Here is a 17754-nt window from a genome sequence, read left to right as displayed (position 1 = left end):
AGTGCCGCACATGAGTATCAGGAGAGGGCAGGGCCCGGAAACCTGATTGTGATGTGAGTCATCTGCACCAGGCAGTTAGTGCCATGAGAGAGGAACGCCAGCAATAGAGGAAGCAATAAAAAAGAGAGAGAGAGTGTGTGTGAGAGAGAGAGTGAGACAGGGGGAGGGGGAGAGAGAGAGAGGGAAAGAGAGAGAGAGAGAGCTAGGATGAGAGGAGTGTTTGCTAACCTGTTGTGGGGGCTATTTTCTGTCCCAGTGTCTCCTCAGTCACCTTGTCAAATCTCAGCTCATCGATCCTGCGATATTCCCGCTTTTCGCACTGACCCTCGACCCTGGGAGCTGGATAGGGTCTGGCCGAGGGTTGGCTGAGAGGTCGGGACACTCTCCTCCGGGCTGCTGGAACTCTGTGCAGTGATAGTGGAACAATATCCGAGGGCAGGTGAAGGTATTGTTGGAGGAAGCAGATTCCCTCATCAGTGAGATACCAGTAATGATGTTTCCACACAAAACGTTCCCGGACAAAACCGCGGGATTTCAGGGAGCGTAACGCTTGGATCACCTGCAGATTTGTGACTCCCCGCAACTCGGGATGATGTGTCTGTGGCCTACGATCATCCTTTGCCACCATAACACCATCGCGAAACAACAACTCATACACTGCCCTGAGTTGCTGCAAAGGCATTAACATGCCAGCTACCATCTTAATCTCCTGACTGCAACAGGAACCTGGCACCAAGAACCAACTATAAGATAACCTGTCCACCAGCTTTGAGTAAAGATCAGGGGAAAGAAAGATGTCCTCAGTGCAAGGAATCTCCTTTCAGATTCTCCTGTCTGGAGGCAGCAGTGAGAGTGAAGGGAATGAATGAGAACACGAGGAGGAGGGGCGGGGGCCTAGAAATAAAGTGTGGCAGGAAAAGTGATCAGTCACTAACTGGCACGAGCAGCACAGAATTCCTGGGGCGAGGCCAGTTGTGAGTAAAACTCTGCAGAGTAAATGTCATCAGACAGTAAATGAGCTCCTGAACTATAGGCTGGAACTCCAGAGTTACACCTCCATGTCACTCAGAAAGATTCTGAGGCCATCACTTCTCCATTCAGATTGCGTGGGGTTAGGGTGTGGACGTTTCTCGGGCATGACAAAACTGAGCAGAGCCCAGACTGAATCCCCACATCGTGTGAATGAGTTTCAGTGACACAGCCCAAACCAAACACACAGATAGTAAAGACAAGCTTCAACTAAAACAGGAATATAGCACGAGACACATTATGTCGCCGTCCCAATTTAACACTGATATTTCAGACCCTGTAAATAGCCCAGCAGATTGAGAAAACTGTAACCCGACCTCACAGCCTCATTTGGGAACAGGTTACTCATTCACTGCCATTTATTCATAAGTAATAACCCAAACCCATGTATTATCTCCACACACAGAGAACTACAGAAAGACATGAGATTAAGTTTGGGGATTGATACAGGGCTATGGGGAGAGAGAGGGGGGCAGTGGGATTAGTTTGGGATTGATACAGGGCTGTGGGGATAGAGCGGAGCAGTGGGATTAGTTTGGGGATTGATACAGGGCTGTGGGGATAGAGCGGGGCAGTGGGATTAGTTTGGGGATTGATCCAGGGCTATGGGGAGAGAGTGGGGCAGTGGGATTAGTTTGGGGATTGATACAGGGCTATGGGGAGAGAGAGGGGCAGTGGGATTAGTTTGGGGATTGATACAGGGCTATGGGGAGAGAGCGGGGCAGTGGGATTAGTTTGGGGATTGATGCAGGGCTATGGGGAGAGAGTGGGGCAGTGGGATTAGTTTGGGGATTGATACAGGGCTATGGGGAGAGAGCGGGGCAGTGGGATTAGTTTGGGGATTGATACAGGGCTATGGGGAGAGAGTGGGGCAGTGGGATTAGTTTGGGGATTGATACAGGGCTATGGGGAGAGACGGGGCAGTGGGATTAGTTTGGGGATTGATACAGGGCTATGGGGAGAGAGCGGGGGCAGTGGGATTAGTTTGGGGATTGATACAGGGCTATGGGGAGAGAGCGGGGCAGTGGGATTAGTTTGGGGATTGATACAGGGCTGTGGGGAGAGAGTGGGGCAGTGGGATTAGTTTGGGGATTGATACAGGGCTGTGGGGAGAGAGAGGGGCAGTGGGATTAGTTTGGGATTGATACAGGGCTATGGGGAGAGAGCGGGGCAGTGGGATTAGTTTGGGGATTGATACAGGGCTATGGGGAGAGAGAAGGGGGCAGTGGGATTAGTTTGGGATTGATACAGGGCGATGGGGAGAGAGCGGGGCAGTGGGATTAGTTTGGGGATTGATACAGGGCTATGGGGAGAGACGGGGCAGTGGGATTAGTTTGGGGATTGATACAGGGCTATGGGGAGAGAGTGGGGGCAGTGGGAATAGTTGGGGATGTTTGTCCACTGCGTGTCATTGCCTCTATCTCTGAGTGAATTGATGCTACTTGATGCGGATGTCCTGTTATTCCAGTACAGACTGAGTCATAAGTGGAGCCCATATGAACTAATTAGTCTCTATAACCACAGAATGTGGAAATATCAGTAAGAAATCTCACAACACAAGGTTAAAGTCCAACAGATTAATTTGATAGCAAACGCCATTAGCTTTCGGGGCTCTGCCCCTTCGTCAGGTGAGTGGGGAGCTAGTAGCGTTTGCTACCAAATAAACCTGTTGGACTTTAACCTGGTGTTGTGAGTTTTCTTCCTGTGTTTAACCCAGTCCAATGCCAGCATCTCCACATCAGAAATATCAGTACCCAGAGTTTAGCTCTAAACTACATATTCTGCACTGTCACCAACAAACTCACAATGCTACCTCCCCAACGCTCTGAACTCAGCTCTGAACCACCCTCCCAATCCACCCCTTACCTCACACATACACAGCACAATTATTCCCGTACCCAACTCCCAGAATCACTCCACATTCCCAGTGTGTGCACTGTGGAATGGAATCTGCTGCTTTGCAAATTCCTCAGCCGTGATCTGGAATGTGGAGTTCTGCACTCAGAAAGCGACTGAGAGCTGGGGGTGACCAGGGGAGTCTGTATCCTGCGGTTTATAAGGCAACAGAAACAAGGGTGGGGTTGGGTGAGGAGGATGAAAGCAGGGGCTTCCCAGTGTGGGGGCTGTCCCTCCTTCTCCCCACATAATGCAGGGGAATGTGAAGACAGGGAATGCCTTTTGGTTTGGCTTCTGTCTGTGAGTCATTGCCAGTCTGGGTGTGGTACAGGAGCTGAATAAACAAGGCTTTGTCTGACACGTTACCAACTCTCCTCCAGAGCAGCAGCCTAATGAAGCTGGAGATAACATCAGTAAAAGGAACCACCCTCATCAAAATACTACCACTCCAGAATATTCCACACAAAAGGAGACTGGAATTTGTTCAAACACACTTCACCACAACAAACTTTACTCTGTTGTTGTCAGCAAGCAGCAGAGAGATTAAACACACTCAGCAATCACATAACTCTTCCCTATCCTCCACAGCACGCCAACCACATCCCCAACCCCATCAAAACATCATCACAAACCAAAACAACAAGTGCGGCACTCCCTCAGTACTGACCCTCCGACAGTGCTGCATTCCCTCAGCACTGACCCTCTGACAGTGCGGCACTCCCTCAGCACTGACCCTCTGACAGTGCGACACTCCCTCAGCACTGACCCACTGACAGTGCAGCACTCCCTCAGTACTGTCCCTCTGACAGTGCGACACTCCCTCAGCACTGACCCTCTGACAGTGCAGCATTCCCTCAGCACTGACCCTCTGACAGTGCAGCACTCCCTCAGTACTGACCCTCTGACAGTGCGGCACTCCCTCAGCACTGACCCTCTGACAGTGCGACACTCCCTCAGCACTGACCCACTGACAGTGCGGCACTCCCTCAGCGCTGACCCTTTGACAGTGCGACACTCCCTCAGCACTGACCCTCTGACAGTGCGGCACTCCCTCAGCACTCACCCTCTGACAGTGCGGCACTCCCTCAGCACTGACCCTCTGACAGTGCGGCACTCCCTCAGCACTCACCCTCTGACAGTGCGGCACTCCCTCAGCACTGACCCTCTGACAGTGCGGCACTCCCTCAGCACTGACCCTCTGACAGTGCGGCACTCCCTCAGCACTGACCCTCTGACAGTGCGGCACTCCCTCAGCGCTGACCCTCTGACAGTGCGGCACTCCCTCAGTACTGACCCTCTGACAGTGCGGCACTCCCTCAGCACTGACCCTCAGAGTGCGGCACTCCCTCAGCACTGACCCTCTGACAGTGCGGCACTCCCTCAGCACTGACCCTCTGACAGTGCGGCACTCCCTCAGTACTGACCCTCTGACAGTGCGGCACTCCCTCAACACTGACCCTCTGAGAGTGCGGCACTCCCTCAGCACTGACCCTCTGAGAGTGCAGCACTCCCTCAGTACTGGCCCTCTGACAGTGCGGCACTCCCTCAGCACTGACCCTCTGACATTGCGGCACTCCCTCAGTACTGACCCTCTGACAGTGCGGCACTCCCTCAGCACTGACCCTCTGAGAGTGCGGCACTCCCTCAGCGCTGACCCTCTGACAGTGCGGCACTCCCTCAGTAGTGACTTGGAGTTTCAGCCTGGATAATTTTCTTGAGGGGGTACTAAACCCATAACATTTCAGTCAGAGGTGACAATATTCTCTGGTTATTCACACCTAACGATGAGAGAGTTAAACTGAAGAGAAAGGAATTTTCTGAAACTATTCACCATACATCCACAAGGTGGTGACACATCTCAATCCATCTAGTTCCTGTATAAAAATCAAGTTCACAGAAAAATGGAAAGTAGAAGCAGGAGGAGGCCATTCGGCTCTTCGAGTCTTCTCTGCCATTCATTCAGATCATGGCTGATCATTGAATTCAAAATTCTGTTCCCCTTCCCTCCATACTCCTCGATCCTTTTTGCCCCAAGAGCGAAATCTAATTTCTTCCTGAAATCAGGCAACGTTTTAGCCTCAGCTACTTTCTGTGAGAATGAATTCCACACATTCACCACCCTCTGGGTGAAGAAATTTCTCCGCACCTCAGTTCTAAAAGGTTTATTCCTTATCCTCAAACTATGACCCCTAGTTCTGGACTCCCCCACCATCGGGAACATTCTTTCTGAATCTACCCTGTCAAACCCCGATGGAATTTTATACGTTTCTATGAGATCCCCTCTCACTCTGAACTCCAGTGAATATAATCCTAACTGACTTAGTCTCTCCTCATATGACAGACCTGCCATCCCAGGAATCAGCCTGGTAAACCTTCACTGTGCTCCCTCTATAGCAAGGACATCCTTCCTCAGATAAGGAGACCAAAACTGTACATAATACTCTAGGTGTGGCCTCACCAACACCCTATACAATTGACGCAAAACATTTCTATCCCTATACTCACATTCTTTTCAGTATTCCCAGTCAATCGTGGCCAATTCATGTCCCACAAAGAAGGCTGGTCCAAAAGCTCAGAGCCAATGGGATCCAAGGCAAGTTGGCAAATTGGATCCAAAACTGTCTTGTTAATACAAGGCAAAGGGTGATGGTGGAGGGCTGCTTTTGTGATTACAAGCCCGTGACCAGCAATCAGTGCTGGGATCTTTGCTGTTTGTTCGGTACATTATCAACTTGGCCTGTTTGTAGAAGATATAATTAGTAAGTCTACAGATGACATGAAAGATGATGGTGTTGTTGATAGTGAGGAAAGCCTGAGGCTACAGAGATATTGATCAGCTGATGCGTTGGGCAGAACAATGGCAGACAGAATTTAATCTTGATAAGTATGAGGTGATGCATTTTGGAGGTCTAATAAGGGTAGAATATACACAATAAATGGTAATCGATAGGGCGTACTGGGAAACAAAGGGACCTTGGGGTACACATCCATAGATCCCTGAAGGTGGTAGCACAGATAGACAGTGTGGTGAAGGAGCCAAACAGAATGCTTGCCCCCATTGCCGCAGCATAGAATACAAGAACAGAGAGGCCTTGGTACAACTCCATAAAACAATGGTTCGACCACAGATGGAGTATTGTGCACAGTTCTCATTGGCACACTATCGGAAGGAACTGATTGCATTGGAGGGAGTGCAGAGGAGATTCATCAGGATGATTAGAAACATAGAAAATAGGTGCAGATGTAGGCCACTCAATATTATCATGGCTGATCATGCACCGTCAATACCCCACTCCCACTTTCTCTCCATATCCCTTGATCCCTTTACTCACAAGGGCCATGTCCAGCTCCCCCTTGAACATATCTCACAAACTGGCCTCAACAGCTTTCTGTCAGAGAGAATTCCACAGATTAACAACACTCTGAGTGAAGAAGTTCTTCCCCATCTCAGTCCTGAATGGCTCTTTGCCACAGAAGGCTGTGGAGGCCAGGTCATTGAGTGTCTTTAAGACAGAGGTAGATAGGTTTTGATCAATAAGGGGATCAAGGGTTACAGGGAGAAGGCAGGAGAATGGGGATGAGAATCACCATAATTAGGATATAGATAGGCTGGAAAATTGGGCGGAGAAATGGCAGATGGAATTTAATCCAGATAAATGCGAAGTGATGCATTTCGGTAGATCTAATGTAGGGGGAGTTATACAATAAATGGCAGAACCATCAGGAGTATAGACACAGAGGGACCTGGGTGTGCAAGTCCACAGATCCTTAAAGGTGGCAACACAGGTGGAGAGGGTGGTAAAGAAGGCATATGGCATGCTTGCCTTTATTGGACAGGGCACAGAGTATAAAAGTTGGCATATGATGTTGCAACTATATAGAACGTTGGTTAGGCCACATTTGGAATACCACGTCCAGTTCTGGTCACCACACTACCAGAAGGACGTGGAGGCTTTGGAGGGAATACAGAAGAGGTTTACCAGGATGTTGCCTGGTATGGAGGTCTATGAGGAGAGATTGGGTAAACTGGGGTTGTTCTCCCTGGAAAGACGGAGGATGAGGGGAGACCTAATAGAGGTGTATAAAATTATGAAGGGCATAGATAGGGAAGCTTTTTCCCAGGTCGGAGGTGATGAACACAAGGGGACACAAGTTCAAGATGAGGGGAGTAAGGTTCAACACAGATGTCGGGGGACGTATTTTACACAGAGGGTGGTGGGGGCCTGGAATGCACTGCCAAGCAGGGTGGTGGAGGCAGACACGCTGGGATCATTTAAGACTTATCTGGATAGCCACAGAGCGACTGGGAATAGAGGGATACAAACGAATGGTTTAGTTGGGCACATGAGCAGCACAGGCTTGGAGGGCCAAAAGGCCTGTTCCTGTGCTGTACTGTTCTTTGATTGCATGGCAGCATGCATTCAATGGGCCGAATGGCCTAATTTTGCTCCTGCATGTTGTGGTCTTATAATATAAATTCCAGTGAATACAAGCCCAGTCGATCCAGTCGTTCTTCATCTGTCAGTCCTGCCGTTCCAGGAATCAGTCTGGTGAACCTTCGCTGGACTCCCTCAATAGCAAAAATGTCCTTCCTCAGGAGACCAAAACTACACACAGTATTCAAGGTGTGGCCTTACCAAGGCCCTGTATAAGTGCAGCAAGATTGTGGGATGGAAAGTTTCAGCTACGGGGAGAGACTGGATAGGCTGGGTTTGCTTTCCCTGGAGCAGAAGCTGAAGAAGGATCTGATAGTGAGGTATGAAATTATGAGAAACATTGATAAGGGTAGATCATTTGAATCTTTTCCCTATGGAAGAGATGTCTAAGATCAGGAAGTTTAAGGTGAGGAGTAAGTGGTTTAGAATATAAAGTTTATTTATTAGTCACAGGTAGGCTTACATTAACACTGCATTGAAGTTACTGTGAGATTCTGCTAGTTGCCACAGTCTGGCGCCTGTTCAGGTACACTGAAGGAGAATTTAGCATGGCCGTTGCATCTAACCAGCACATCTTGAGGAGGAGATCTGAGGAAAGATTTTTTCTCCTGGAGTGTGGTGGGAATACGGATCACGTTGCCTGAGTTGGAGACACGGACTCTTACAACATTGAAGAAGCATCTGGACGAGTACTTAAATCACCACGGAACAGATTTTGGTCCAAGTGCTGGTAAGTGGGATTAGGACAGACTGGTATTGGATGGCCTGCATAGACATGATGGGCCAAAGGGCCTGTTTCTGTGCTTGTGACTCTACGAATCCTGCAGTGAGTAACTCACCTCCTGATTTCCCAAAACCTGTCCGCCATCTACAAGGCACAAGCCAGCAGTGTGATGGAATACTCCCCACTTGCCTGGATGGGTGCAGCTCCAACATTCCAGAAGCTCAACACCATCCAGGATAAAGCAGCCCCACTTGATTGGCACCCCATCCACAAACATCCACTCCCTCCATCACCAACACACAGTGACAGCCGTGTGTACCATCTACAAGATGCACTGCAGCAACTCACCAAGGCTCCTTAGGCAGCACCTTCCAAACCCACCACCACTTCCATCTAGAAGGACAGGAGCAGCAGATACCTGGGAACACCCCCCACCTGGAGATTCCCCTCCAAGTCACTCTCCATTCTGACGTGGAAATATATCAGCCATTCCTGCATGTGACTGGGTTAAAATCTTGGAAACCACTCCTATATCACGTGGACTGCAGCAGTTCAAGAAGGCAGCTCACCACCACCTTCTGAGGGGAAGGCTAGGGAGGAAATTGCGGATCCCCTAGCAGAGATATTTGAATCATCGATAGTCACGGGTGAGGTGCCTGAAAACTGGAGAATGGCAAATGTTGTGCCTTTTATTAAAAAGGGCTGCAGGGAAAAGCCTGGGAACTACAGGCCAGTGAGCCTCACATCTGTGGTGGGTAAATTGTTGGAAGGTACTTTGAGAGACAGGATCTACAGGCATTTAGAGATGCAAGGCCTGATTAGGCTTTGAATGGAAAATCATGTCTCTCAATTTTAACTGAATTTTTGAAGGGGTAACCAAGAAGGTAGATGAGGGCAGTGCAGTTGATGCTGTCTACACGGACTGTAGCAAGGCGTTTGACAAGGTACCGCATGGTAGGTTGTTGCATAAAGTTAAATCTCACAGGATCCAGGGGGAGGTATCTAAATGGATACAAGAGGGTGGTTGTAGAGAGTTGTTTTTCAAACTGGAGGCCTATGACCAGCGGTGTGCTCAGGGATCAGTGTTGGGCCCACTGTTATTTGTCATTTATATTAATGATTTGATGAGACTTTAGTAGGGATGGTTAATAAGTTTGCAGAGTACACCAAGATTGGTGGCACGGTGGACAGTGAAGAAGGTTATCTCTGATTGCAACGGGATCTTGATCAATTGGGCCAGTGGGCTGATAAATGACTGATGGAGTTTAATTTAGATAAATGTGAGGTGATGCATTTTGGTAGATCGAGAATGGGAGACGCTTTACTTTTAAACTGTGTACCCTCGTTCTAGACTTTCCCACAAGGGGAAATGTGTTCTCGATATTTACTCTGGATCTTCTTTGTTTCAATTAAATCATCTCCCATTTTTCCCCAAAGATTGTGGCTCAAGCTGCTCAACCTTTCATTATCAGACAATCCCCTCATCTGGCAATGCCACTGGGCCAATGATCCAGAGACTAAAGCAAATGGAGCTCAAATCCTACCACAACAGCTGGTAGAATTTAATTCAATTATCAAAAACAATTGAAAATTAGTTTCAGTAATGGTGACCAGAAAACTGTTGTAAATTGTTGGAAAAACCCATCTGGTTCACTAATGTCCTTTAGGGAAGGAAATCTACTGTCCTCACCTGCTCCTTACTTGTGGCTCCAGAGCCACAGCAATATGGTTAGATTTTAACTGGCCAAGTGAGACATTCAGTTCAAGGGCAATTAGAGGTGGCGAGCAAATTCTGGTTTTACCAATGCCTGCATCCCGTGAAAGAATGAAAAAGAAAGCAGCAGCTGAGGGTTCTAGGTTTGAGGTGAACAAACATGAAGACGAAAGCTGCTCCTTGGTGAGTGATGAAATTCAGTACAGTGAGGGAGGAGGTGCTGTTGACTGAAGAATCTACCTAAACTTTGAGGTGAGGAGAGAAAGGATGGAGAATGAAGGACTAGTTTAAAAGAAGCGGGTAGCCTAAGGAAAGGCCAGAGTCTGAGAAAAATTTACTGCGTGGCTTCACGGGGAAACATGATAGTATGTTGGCCTTTATAGCGAGGGGGATAGAATATAAAAGTAGGGAGGTCTTGCTGCAACTGTACAGGGCACTGGTGAGGCCGCAGCTGGAGTACTGTGTGCAGTTTTGGTCGCCGCACTTGCGCAAGGATATTTTGGCCTTGGAGGGAGTGCAGAGGAGGTTTACTAGGCTGATACCGGAGATGAGGGGGTTGGACTATGAAGAGAGACTAAATAGACTGGGTCTGTACTCATTGGAGTTTAGAAGGATGAGGGGGGATCTTATAGAGACATATAAGATAATGAAAGGGATGGATAGAGTAGAGGTAGAGAGATTCTTCCCGCTTAGAAAGGACAGCAGGACTAGAGGGCACAGCCTCAAGATAAAGGGGGGGCAGTTTAGATCGGAGTTGAGGAGGAACTTCTTCACTCAAAGGGTGGTGAATCTCTGGAATTCTCTGCCCGTTGAAGTGGTGGAGGCTGCCTCGCTAAATATATTTAAGTCACGGGTAGATAGGTTTTTGACAGACAAGGGCCGACAGACAAGTTGCAGAGCTGGGCCGAGAGGTGGCGGATGGAATTTAATGCAGAGAAATGTGAGGTAATTCACTTTGGTAGGAATAACAGATGTGTTGAGTATAGGGCTAACGGGAAGACGTTGAATAGTGTGGAGGAGCAGAGGGATCTAGGTGTATGTGTACATAGATCCCTGAAAGTTGGGAATCAAGTAGATAAGGTTGTTAAGAAGGCATACAGTGTCTTGGCGTTTATTGGTAGGGGGATTGAATTTAGGAGTCGTAGCGTTATGTTGCAACTGTACACAACTCTGGTGCGGCCGCACTTGGAGTATTGTGTGCAGTTCTGGTCCCCACATTACAGGAAGGATGTGGAGGCTTTGGAGAGGGTGCAGAGGAGGTTTACCAGGATGTTGCCTGGTATGGAGGGGAGATCCTATGAGGAGAGGCTGAGGGATTTGGGGTTGTTTTCGCTGGAAAGAAGGCGGCTAAGAGGGGATCTTATTGAAACATATAAGATGATTAGAGGTTTAGATAGGGTGGATAGTGATAGCCTTTTTCCTCTGATGGAAAAATCTAGCACAAGGGGGCATGGCTTTAAACTAAGGGGGGGTTAGTTATAGGACAGATGTCAGGGGTAGGTTCTTTACCCAGAGGGTGGTGAGGGATTGGAATGCCCTGCCTGCTGCAGTTGTAAATGCGCCTAGTTTGGGGGCGTTTAAGAGGTCTGTGGACAGGTTTATGGACGAAAAGGGATTGGTTTAGGTTAGTGGGTCATTGTTGTTGTTTTTTTTAACTGGTCGGCGCAACATCGTGGGCCGAAGGGCCTGTTCTGCGCTGTAATGTTCTGTGTTCTATGTTCTAAGGGAATTAAGGGTTATGGAGAGAAAGCCAGAAAGTGAAACTGAGCCACGACAGATCAGCCATGATCTTATTGAATGGCGGGGCAGGCTCGAAGGGCTAGACGGCCTACTCCTGCTCCTATTTCTTATGTTCTTATGTTAACAGGTAAGTGATTGGTTGGTGAGAATTTTGCTCCGTTTGCTTTCCAAACGCAGATCTTAGTAATAAGGTTTTATTAATAACAGCAAGTAGCAGAAATGTGACCATCATTAAACAAACAAAATAGGAGCAGTAGGTCATTCGCCCCTGAAGGGTGCTCCACCACTCAATAAGATCATGACTGATCTGTTTGTGTTTCAAGTTCCACCACCCCTAAAAGCTTTGGTTCCATTCCCTAACAAGAATATGTATGACCACTTTAAAAATATTCAATGACCCCACTTCCACCAACTTCTGAGGTGTTCAGAGAGTTCCAAAGCAACAGGGAGATTTGCTAGTGCTGTCGAGGAGGATTTATACCAGCTTGGCACATGGATGAGAAACAGAGACAGAATTCAGCTCGAACAAAACAAAGCTAGTAATAGTAAGAGGAAAAGTAATCTGCAATTTGGGAAAGCAGTGGATAGAAAGGTCAGCATGAAATAGAGACAAAATATGACAAATGTTAACAAGATATTATAAGAGGCACTCTGTCTGAGTGGGATTGTGGTCAGTGCAGACTTGATGGGCCAAATAGCCACCTTCTGCACTGTAGGATTCAAGATTGACTTAGTATTCACAGCAAGTTAGATGAATTGATGGCACAAGTAGAACTAAATGGGCATGATATAGCTACACGATGACAGAGGCTGAGAACTGAATGTCCAACACTTAGGCAGCGGTAGGATAGCGCTGTTAATAAAAGATGAGATCAGTATGTTAGTGAGAGAGGATCTTAGATCAGAGGATCAAGATGTAGATTCTGGAGCTATGTAACAGCAAGACACAGTGAATATTAGTGGTAGTTATTTATAGGCCACAAAACAGTAGTGGTAATGTACAAAACAGTTTAAATCAGGAAATTAGAGGTGAATACAACAAGGCTAATACAGTCATAATGGCATGTTGGGGGGGTGGCTTCAATTTACATACAGACACACAAATGTACAAATCAGGAGCAAGAGTAGGCCACTCAGCCCCTCTAATTTGATCTGGTATTCAATATGATCATTGCTGATCTGATTGTAACCTCAATGTTCCTGCCAACCCCTCAGAATCTTCCACCTCCTTGTTAAACAAGAATCTACTTAGTTTAGCTTAAAAATATTCAACGACTCTGCTTACGTTGTCTTTTGAGGAAGAGAATTCCAAGATTCACAATCCTCTGAGAGAAATTCTTCAAATCTCCATCTTAAATGATGTGGAGATGCTGGTGTTGGACTGGGGTAGGCACAGTAAAAAGTCTCACAACAACAGTTCTCCAAGGCGGCCTTCACAACACACAACAATGGAGAATTGCTGAGCAGAGACTGATAGCCAAGTTCCGCACACATGAGGATGGCCTCAACCAGGATGTCACACTATCTGTAATCCCCACGACTTGCCTGGGCTTGCAAAATCTCACTAACTTGTGCTTAACCATCTCTTCACTCACATTGTCTGTACCTTTAAGATTTGATTACCTGTAAAGACTCACATTCCAATCATTCTCTTGTAAATTGAGTTTGTGTCTTTATATACCCTGTTTGTGAACACAACTCCCACTCATCTGATGAAGGAGCAGCACTTCGAAAGCTAGTGGCTTGTGTTACCAAATAAACCTGTTGGACTTTACCTGGTTTTTTGAGACTTCTTACATTACAGCAGAGTAAGGACAGACATGTGGGCATGGGAGGAGAATCATTTGTTAAAATGGCAAGCAATAGGAAGTCATGATGTGGGTATGCCAGCGTTGGACTGGCGTAAACACAGTAAAAAGTCTGACAACACCAGGTTTTAGTCCAACCGATTTATTTGATAATAGACTCACGAGCACCATATGAGGAGGATCATGACAGACACCTCCAGACCCTGAAAGATGCCCTCATAAGAACAGGATATGGTGCTCGACTCATAGATCGACAGTTCCGATGCGCCACAGCGAAAAACCGCACCGATCTCCTCAGAAGGCAAACATGGGACACAGTGGACAGAGTACCCTTCGTCGTCCAGTACTTCCCCGGAGCGGAGAAGCTACAACATCTTCTCCGGAGTCTTCAACGTATCATTGATGAAGACGAACATCTCGCCAGGGCTATCCCCACACCCCCACTTCTTGCCTTCAGACAACCACACAACCTCAAACAGACCATTGTTCGCAGCAAACTACCCAGCCTTCAGGAGAACAGTGACCACAATACCACACAACCCTGCCACAGCAACCTCTGCAAGACATGCCGGATCATCAACACGGATACCATCATCACACGTGAGAATACCATCCACCAGGTACACGGTAAATACTCTTGCAACTCGGCCAACATTGTCTACCTGATACGTTGCAAGAAAGGATGTCCCGAAGCATGTTACATTGGGGAGACCATGCAGACGCTACGACAACGGCTGAATGAACATTGCTCGACAATCACCAGGCAAGACTGTTCCCTTCCTGTTGGCGAACACTTCAGTGGTCACGGGCATTCAGCCTCTGACCTTCGGGTAAGCATTCTCCAAAGCGGCCTTCACGACACACGACAGCGCAGAGTCGCTGAACAGAGACTGATAGCCAAGTTCCGCACACATGAGGACGGTCTCAACAGGGATCTTGGGTTCATGTCGCACTATCTGTAACCCCCGTGACTTGCCTGGGTTTGCAAAACCTCACTTACTGTACTGTCTGGAGACAATACACATCTCTTTAAACTGTGATCAGTGCTCCTTCCACTCACATTATCAGCCACTTCAGGACTTGAACAGCAGGTTAGGTGTAAGGATTCGCATTCTAATCAGTAATCTGTAAACTGTCTGTGCTTTATATGCTCTGTCTGAGGCCAGAACTCTCCATTCACCTGACGAAGGGGCTAACCCCGAAAGCTTGTGAGTATATTATCAAATAAATAGGTTGGACTAAAACCTGGTGTTGTCAGACTTTTTACTGTGTTAAAGCAATAGGAAGGTCAGGGTCCTGATTGCACACAGACCAAAGGTGCTCAACAAAGCTTCATCAAATTGAATCTTTTCCTCAAATTCAATATCCTGAGCCCCTTTCCCCCCACATCCCTTGATCCCTTTAGCCCCAAGAGCTATATCTAATTCTTTCTCGAAATAGGACAACATTTTGGCCTCAACTACTTTCTGTGGGAGTGAATTCCACACATTCCCCACCCTCTGGGTGAAGAAATTTCTCCTCACCTCAGTTCTAAAAGGTTTACCCCTTATCCTCAAACTATGACCCCTAGTTCTGGGCTCCCCACCATTGGGAACATTCTTTCTGAATCCACCCTTTCTAACCCTATTAGAATTTTATACGTTTCTATGAGATCCCCTCTCACTCTGAACTCCAGTGAATATAATCCTAACCGGCACAGTCTCTCCTCATATGACAGACCTGCCATCCCAGGAATCAGCCTGGTAAACCTCCACTACCCTCAATCCCAATAATTTGCTGAGTCATGTTGCAACTGTACAAGACTCCGGTGCGGCCGCACTTGGAGTATTGTGTGCAGTTCTGGTCCCCACATTACAGGAAGGATGTGGAGGCTTTGGAGAGGGTGCAGAGGAGGTTTACCAGGATGTTGCCTGGTATGGAGGGGAGGTCCTATGAGGAAAGACTGAGGGATTTGAGGTTGTTTTCGTTAGAAAGAAGGCGGCTAAGAGGGGATCTTATTGAAACATGTAAGATGATTAGAGGTTTAGATAGGGTGGACAGTGATAGCCTTTTTCCTCGGATGGAGAAAGCTAGCACGAGGGGGCATGGCTTTAAATTAAGGGGGGGTAGTTATAGGACGGATGTCAGGGGTAGGTTCTTTACCCAGAGGGTGGTGAAGGATTGGAATGCCCTGCCTGCTGCAGTTGTAAATGCGCCTAGTTTGGGGGTGTTTAAGAGATCCGTGGATAGGTTTATGGATGGAAAGGGTTTGGTTTAGGTTAGAGGGTCATTGCTTTTTAACTGGTCGGTGCAACATCGTGGGCCGAAGGGCCTGTTCTGCGCTGTAATGTTCTATGTTCTACCATTTCTTTATCGATGTTGATTGTTTAATTTCTACCCTTTCTATAACCTCTGACTTGCCCATTCCTATCGGATTGATACTAGTGTCCGCCACTGTGAAAAATGAAGCAAAGTATTGATTTAGCATCTCTGCCATTTCAGTATCCTCATTATTAACTCTCCAGTTTCATCTTCCAAAGGATGAACATTTACCCAAGCAACTCTCTTCCCTTTTATATACCTATAGAAGCTGTTATGATCCTTCTTGATATTTTGCGCTAGGTTTATTCATAATTTACTGTTGCTGTTTTTATTAGTTTTTAGTATCTCTTTGTTTCTGTTTGAAAATGTCCCAATCTTCCAGCCTGCCGCTGCCCTTTGAATATGATATACCTTAGTTTCAGTCTTTATATTGTCCTTGGCCTCCTTGTTTAGCCATGGATGTTTTTTAGCCCCCTGACCTTCTTTCTTCCTGACTGGGATATATTTTAGTTGTCACGACTTGGGTACCTCATTAACCAATTGTCACAGCTCATCCACTATCCTAACTTTTAGCCTTCCTGCTCACTCTACTCAAGCCAACTCTGTCCTCATGCCAATGTAACTTCCTTAGTTTACTTCCAGATCGCTAGTGTAAGACTCCACTTTCTCACCCCCAAACTGAATCTTAAATTCTATCATACTATGGTCACTAGAGGATCCTTAACTAGAATCATTAAATCTTACAGCGTAGAAAGAGGCCATTCGGCCCATTGAGTCTGTGCTGACTACAACCTACCTGGCTATGTTCCTATAACTCCACCCTAGCTAGTCCCCCGATACTAAATTTAGGGGAAATTTAGCATGGCCAATCCACCCAACCCACACATCCTTACATTGTGGAAGGAAACCGGAGCATCCAGAGGAAACCCATGCGGACATGGATAGAATGCGCAAACCCCACAGACAGTGACCCAAGCTGGGAATTGAACCTTGGTCCCTGGCACTGTGAGGCAGCAGTGCTAAGCACTGTGCCACCGTGCCACCCCATGGTACATTACACAGCACCCAATCCAGATTAGCCTGCTCCCTGGTTCCACAACATACTGTTGCAAGAAACAATCTCTAATACCTTCAATGAATTCTGCCTTCAGGCTACCCTTGACAATTTGATTCTTCCAATTTATGCATATATTAAAATCACCCATGATTATTACTGTACCTTTTTTGCGAGCCCCCAGTATTTCCTGGTTTACACTGTGCCCCACTGCGGAACTGCTGCTTGGGGACCTATAGATTACTCCTACCAAGTACTTCTTCCCTTTGCTATTTCTTATTTCTAACCAGGCTGATTCCACATCTTGATCTGCCGTGCATATGTCATTTCACATTACAGCAATGGTCCATTCTTTCAGCAGCAAAGCTACACCACCTCCTTTTCCTTTCTATCTACCTTTCCAAAATGCTGAGTACCCTTGGAGATTTAAATCCCAGACCTGGTCTCCTTGTAACCATGTCTCAGTAATCGCCACCAAATCATATCCTTCTGTTTCTATTTGTGCCATTAACACATTAATTTTGTTCCAAGTGCATTCAGATACAAAGATTTTAAATTTGTCCGATAATCAAGACCTACACGAGCCCCAGACATTCTCTCTTCCAACTTCGCCCATTGGTGAAAAAATATAAAAGTCTGAGATCATGTACTAATCTGGAAAGGTAATGCCTAGTGGTATTATTGCTAGACAATAAATCCAAAAACTCAGCTAATGTTCTGGGGACCCGAGTTTGATTCCCATCACAGTAGATGGTGGAATTTGAATTCAACAAAAAAAGATTATGAAGGGAATAGATAAGATAGAAGCAGGGAAGTTGTTTCCACTGGCAGGTGAAACTAGAACTAGGGGGCATGGCCTCAAAATAAGGGGAAGCACATTTAGGACTGAGTTGAGTAGGAATTTCTTCACACAAAGGGTTGTGAACCTGTGGAATTCCCTGCCCAGTGAAGCAGTTGAGGCTCCCTCATTGAATGTTTTTAAGGCAGCGACAGATAAATTTTTGAACAGTAAAGGAATTAAGGGTTATGGTGAGCGGGCGGGTAAGTGGAGC

The 17754-nt window shown here is 46.9% G+C and overlaps 1 pseudogene; it reads right to left on the bottom strand.

Annotated features, from left to right (window-relative positions):
* Positions 1-223: 223 nt before the first annotated feature.
* LOC145360087 (small ribosomal subunit protein eS10 pseudogene) lies at positions 224-700 on the bottom strand (annotated as a pseudogene).
* Between the last annotated feature and the right edge of the window lie 17054 nt (positions 701-17754).

Source organism: Carcharhinus amblyrhynchos, chromosome 2, assembly GCF_965287045.1.
Source record: "Carcharhinus amblyrhynchos chromosome 2, sCarAmb.v2.hapA, whole genome shotgun sequence".
Classification (NCBI taxonomy): Eukaryota; Metazoa; Chordata; class Chondrichthyes; order Carcharhiniformes; family Carcharhinidae; genus Carcharhinus; species Carcharhinus amblyrhynchos.
This window is presented reverse-complemented; position numbering and strand designations above follow the sequence as displayed.